Below are 5,703 nucleotides of genomic sequence, written 5' to 3' on the forward strand. Positions count from 1 at the left end.
ATTTACACCACTGTTCCCCTGCACAGAGCCTCACCAAGGTGGCTTGCAACTTCAGAACAATGTTCTTCAGCAGCTCATAAATAGTGACTCCTCTTTTGCCCAATTACATGACAACTGCAACAGAAAACCAACACGAGATGATCGTGAGAGAGACTAAAAAGAGTGGCTATTTGACAAATTTTCTGATATCCTCTGAAAATTATATATAGGTAGAATTTGGTAAAAACAATGCACTATCAGACTGACATTAAAAACAATGGGGAAAAAAAAAAAAGATGCACATGACAAACCTGCCTGCCCTCTAATAGTGATTTTGTGTTTTTCTAGAGTACCTTTCATCCTCTTATGGAATTTAGCAGTGATAGAAATGTTTCAGTATGTAGCATTAAAAAATGCCAAGGGTGGTAAAGGCAAAGAAGAGAGAAAGAAAATGTCACAGCTTTGCCTAAATTTGTGCAGAGACTACTCTGATGACATATTTGATCAAAACCAGATTCCAGTATATTGCTGTGGACTACTTGGGTGATTTTAACTCTAATGCAGCATACAAATCCTATAGCATGGAGATTTTGCAAGTGAAACTTTATAAGCAAAAATTAATATCTCTAAATTTAGTTATCCAAGATAAGATAAAATATATATGACCTCACTGAAGCTTAAAGCCAAAGAGCAGCAATTTATGTCTATGGTGCAAGCTTGTAGCCTATTCGCCAAACAATACATGACCCAGTCACCTTTAGAGGGAAACACATCACCACTCTACTGGCATAAATAGTAGGGTGAGTACTGTTCTTTTTTAACACTATAACAGCCTTTTAGAAAGCAAGATTATGAATTTTTTTTCTCACAATGTATATTCTGAGACTGCCCCTCTACTCAGCTCTGGTGAGGCTGCACCTGGAGTATTGTGTGCAGTTCTGGGCTCCCCAGTACAAGAAAGACATTGAGAGAGGGCCCAGTGTAGAGCCATGAAGATGATTAAGGGACTGGAGCATCTATCGTATGAGGAAAGACTAAGAAAGCTGGGCTTGTTTAGCCTGGAGGAGAGAAGATTGAGAGGAGATTTGATCAACATGTACAGGTACCTGAGGGGAAAATGTAGGGAGCATGGGGGCCAGGCTCTTCTCTGTGGTAGCCGGTGACAGGATGAGGGGTAACAGGTGCAAGTTGAAACAAGTTTAATCCCCAAGTTTAATTCCTGTGAGGAATTAAAGGAACAAGTTTAATTCCTGTTTTAATTCCTTTAATTCCTGTGAGGGTGACAGAGCACTGCAACAGGCTGCCCAGAGATGTTGTGGAGTCTCCTTCTCTGGAGATCTTCCAAACCCACCTGGATGCCACCCTGTGCCACGTGCTCTAGGGGTCCCTGCTTGTGCAGGGAGGGTTGGACTAGATGATCTCTAGAGGTCCCTTCCAACCTCAACCATTCTGTGATTCCGTGATTTTGTGTCATTCTGTGATTTTTTTTTTCTCTGAAAGAAGAATAGTGGAAGAAATAACCTTATTGTTTACTTCCCTGGAGATAAATAATGATATCCACAGAATTCACTAGAGAGGGAGTAATGATTGGTGCTTAGAGGAGAAACAGCAGCAATTTTTGTCAGAGTAAGGACTATAAAATCATTTAAACTTTAAAAGTAATTATCATGATTCTTTCCTTGCTGAATGATAACAATCAGCACATTTAATATGCAGAAAGGAATTATTTCCAAATTTTATTTATAATTTTTATTTATAATAAATTGTTACTTATTGTTTGTCTTCAGTTAAAGCAAAAAAAAAAGCAAACAAAACAACAAACAAAATCAAAAAAAGAAGAAAGAAAAGAAAAAAAAAAAGAAAGCTGAGCTCACTTACTTACAGTAACCTGTGTTTTAACTTGTGTTTTCTTTTCCCTGACCAGAAAGGGCACCCATTAAAGTAATGGTGCAAAAGCGAGTTTTAAGTATTGGCTTGCAGACAAAGCATGACATCATTCCTGTAGCAGACTGTGTCCTTTAAAGGATGCAGTCCTTTAAAAGTGCTATCACTTCTAAGATTGTAAAAATTGCAATAAGAGAAAGACTGCATTGCTCACCATGTGACTTTATGTGATATGCTTTGTAGTCTTCTTGAATTCTATCTCAGTTGAAAGTACTCAACAAGAGAGAAATTAGCATAAAAATATATCTAATGGCATAGAGCATGGGAGAATAAAGGCAATCACTACTTGGGTGCCTAAAAATCCAAGGGTTATTTTATTTTTGCTTTATGTTGTTCCTCCCATTCTCATCTCAGGATTACTGGCTAAATATGAGTCTGCTCTGGACTTACGTATCAGACTAGAGGTGTTACCTCTAGATGCCCTAACACAAGAGCATAGGTTATATGAGTAGCCATAGTGGGGAGAGTCAAGGTCCATCTAGCCCAAGTTCTGCTCTTCAACAAGGGCAGCAAAGGGGTGTCCAGTGAACTGCATATGCAAGGCAAGAATGATATTTCCTCCAAGTATTTCTTCCAAACTCCAACCATTTTCAGCTCATGGCATTTCCAGGGCCAAATATGTTTTCTTCCTTATTCATAGTGTCTGACAGATTTTTTTTTTCACTTTTTCTTTTAAAAATCTTCTTGTCTTCCCTTACACTCAGGTAAAACTCTAATGTAAATAAGGTCTTTTGTCTGCTACCCACTGCGCGAAGAAGAAGCAACTTAAGAAACTCGCAACTGCTCAAGCTCAGATGATCATTAAACAATAAAAATACACCAAGTAACTTGTTTCACGAAGATTAGCCAAAGTGATATGTCTAACTATAAACAATCTCCTTTGCTATGATCACAGGTCCAACTAGTATATACTTACTAGAAGTCTCATATCTGTATTCTTTCTAAATTGTCTTCTCACCTCATTTTATATATATACACACTAAAACTGAAAACAATTGCAGGGAACCAGCACATGGTTTATTGACTATACTTATACTACATCCATCATTATGTCATTGCAGTTTGTAATGCAGAATGAAATTTGTTTATTTATCATAAGACTAAAAATATGTGCAATCCATAAATGCTCTTTATTATCCCCAGTCACTAAAAAGTGTGAGATGATATCTGAAAAGAAATGTACGTATTATTATTATTATTATAAATCTTTTTCTTGTAAATGTTATTATTCTTTGTTTTTCCTGTTCAAGGTAGCAACGGATAAAGTGACACAGGTAGCTCCATGCATGTTGGAGGCCTCATGATGCTTCAGTAATATGGGAGAAGTATGGAATCATGAAGGTGAGATTAAAAATCATCCACTTTTCAAAAGGTTGACTATTCAATCAGTTTCTGCCTCTGCTTACCTAATGTTAGCCCAAAGGAAATCAGTGACCTGAACTTGATGGCTACAGATTTATCCTGGTTTAATGGGTAATTGATAGCTTCAGCATCTGCCCCCTGCATACTCTGCCCTTAGGAATTGGGGGGAAGTGCTTATCCATACAGTTATGTGATGGCTGATGCACTTCTGTGTCACATGCTGGTCACAGATGACAAATGAACTTCTCAGCAGTTTGTCAGTGTTCACGTTGTTCGTTCATTGCTGTTCTTCTTCCCAGCTCCACTATGCCCTCAGGAGAGCTGATATGAGTTTTCTGTATTTTGTGCTGGGCAGCCCTTTGGTTACACTATTTGAAATCAGGCTATAGTTGATAGCAAATGTCTTGCACCTCTTTAGAAGTGTTCCTCTGTATTCCTCTTCCTATGCATCAGATGAGGGTCTAAACCTGGGAATTTTCATGTTGTCTTTATTTGGGGAAACCCCTCACTGGCATTTTCAGTTTATTTTGGTAAACCTCATACCTACCTTAATATAAAAAGCAGTCATATATGCGTCTATTATATGTCAACGGTGGTTTTCATAAATTCAGAGGAAGCAAGGCTTACATTAATATTCATTTTTTTCATGTCATTTTCGTTTGTATCTATAGTTCTAGGCCCAGAAATTTGTCCGGCATATACATATAAGACATGCCCTGCAAGACACCTTTTTTCCCTCAACTGTGAAATAAGCTCTATCGTGGTGGTTCCATAGTGTAGTGGTTATCACGTCTGCTTTACACGCAGAAAGGCCTGGGTTCGAGCCCCAGTGGAACCAACACCGGACACTTACTTTAAGGCTTTTAAACCAGATTCAGTGGGAGGGGGATCTCTCCAGGGATGCTGGTGAAAAGGTACCATGCCATTCCCACCAGCTTAACACCAAAGCTAGTAAAGGGAGTCTGGAGCCTGGAGAGGGAAAACCAGGAAGAGAGCTAATGAGGGCCACGTAGTCAAGTTACAGCTAGAAGGAGAGGCACGTTGGGAGACCAACTCAAATACTTCTGTGTAAATGTATGCAATATTGGAAATAAACAAAAGGAATTGGAGATGCCTGTGTGGTTGTAGGGCCATGATCTAATTCCAATTACTGAGACATGGTGGTACAGCTCTCATTCCTGGAATGTGGCCATGGATGGCTTTGTGATTTTTAGAAAGGAGAGACCATAAGGGTGAGGGAAGTTGATCTTCATGTGAGAGAGCAACTAGAAGGTATGGAGCTCAGCATAGGGAGAACGAGGCATGAGTTGAAAGCCTGTGGATGATGATTAAAGGTCTGGCCGGCACGAGTTGAGAGCCTGTGGATGATGAATAAAGGTCTGGCCAACAGGGGCAACACTGTCCTGGAGGATAACTGCAGGCCACCTGCTCAGGAAGAGGAAGTGGATGAGGCCTTCTACAGGCAGCTGCAAGAAGCCTCACAATCACAGCCTGGATAGTAGAGGGGGATAATGGAGGGGGCTAATGTTCTCTGCCCAGGCCGGCATGTGACACCTCTGAGGTGCTGCTGGTTCCTGCTGCTGGCTCCCCAGTATAAGAGAGACATGGAGCTCCTGAAGTCCTCTGAGGAGAGGCTGAAAGAGCTGGGCTTGTTTAGCCTGGAGGAGGGGAGGTGCAGGGGCATCTTATCAGCATGCATAAATATCTGAAGATGGAGCCAGACTCTTCCTGTGACAGCATGAGAGGCAATGGGCTCAACTAGAAACACAGAAAGTCCTGTCTGAATGTACAGACAAGATTTTTATTGTGCAGGTGGCCAAGCCTTGGAGCATGTCACCCAGAAGTAGTGGTCTCTCGGGCTGTCTCTTGGGCCGGCTCTACTCGTCGGCTCAGTCACACATGTGCAGCATCTTGTGAGTCTACGTGGAGCAAAGCCATGGTGCAAGCAAATTGCTGCCGTGCTCGGGTCGCAAGTGCCCAGCTGAGGAAAGGCAGGCAGGGCCTGGAACCCCTGTCCATGAGTTTCCTGGTGCCCACCTGGGGCTCAGGAGCAAGGCAGCCTTTCCAGCATCGCTCGGAGCCTTTGTCTTCAGCAGGAGCCCCCAGATGCTCCTCAGCCACCGAGCACAGGTGACCTGGCAGCAGCGCATGCAGCAGAGGCACCTGCTGTTCTTCCAGTACACCCTGGCCATCGCCAGCTTCAAGTAAGGCTCTGCATGACACCCTGTTCCCTGCGGCAGCCCTGCTCATCTCCTGGCCCCAGGGGCTCCCCTGGGGGATGAGGAGCCTCCATGGCGCTGCCTGCACAGCACCTGCCTCGCACCTGGCACCCACGGGCACCTCCAGTGCGGCAGCAGCCTCCAGGCCCTGCAACACCCACTGCCCTGCAGAGCTGCAAGCCCAGGGAGGTGCCTACAG

General features: G+C 42.7%; 1 non-coding gene across 1 annotated transcript; it reads left to right on the forward strand.

The window, feature by feature from the left end:
• The first annotated feature begins 4,050 nt into the window (after positions 1-4,050).
• TRNAV-UAC (transfer RNA valine (anticodon UAC)) lies at positions 4,051-4,123 on the forward strand. The gene has a single exon. It is a non-coding gene; the product is annotated as a tRNA-Val (tRNA).
• The last annotated feature ends 1,580 nt before the right edge of the window (positions 4,124-5,703 follow it).

The sequence above is a fragment of the Tinamus guttatus genome, unplaced genomic scaffold, assembly GCF_059628265.1.
Source record: "Tinamus guttatus ecotype Peru unplaced genomic scaffold, ASM5962826v1 Tinamus_guttatus_pri_ptg000501l, whole genome shotgun sequence".
NCBI classification, from domain to species: Eukaryota; Metazoa; Chordata; class Aves; order Tinamiformes; family Tinamidae; genus Tinamus; species Tinamus guttatus.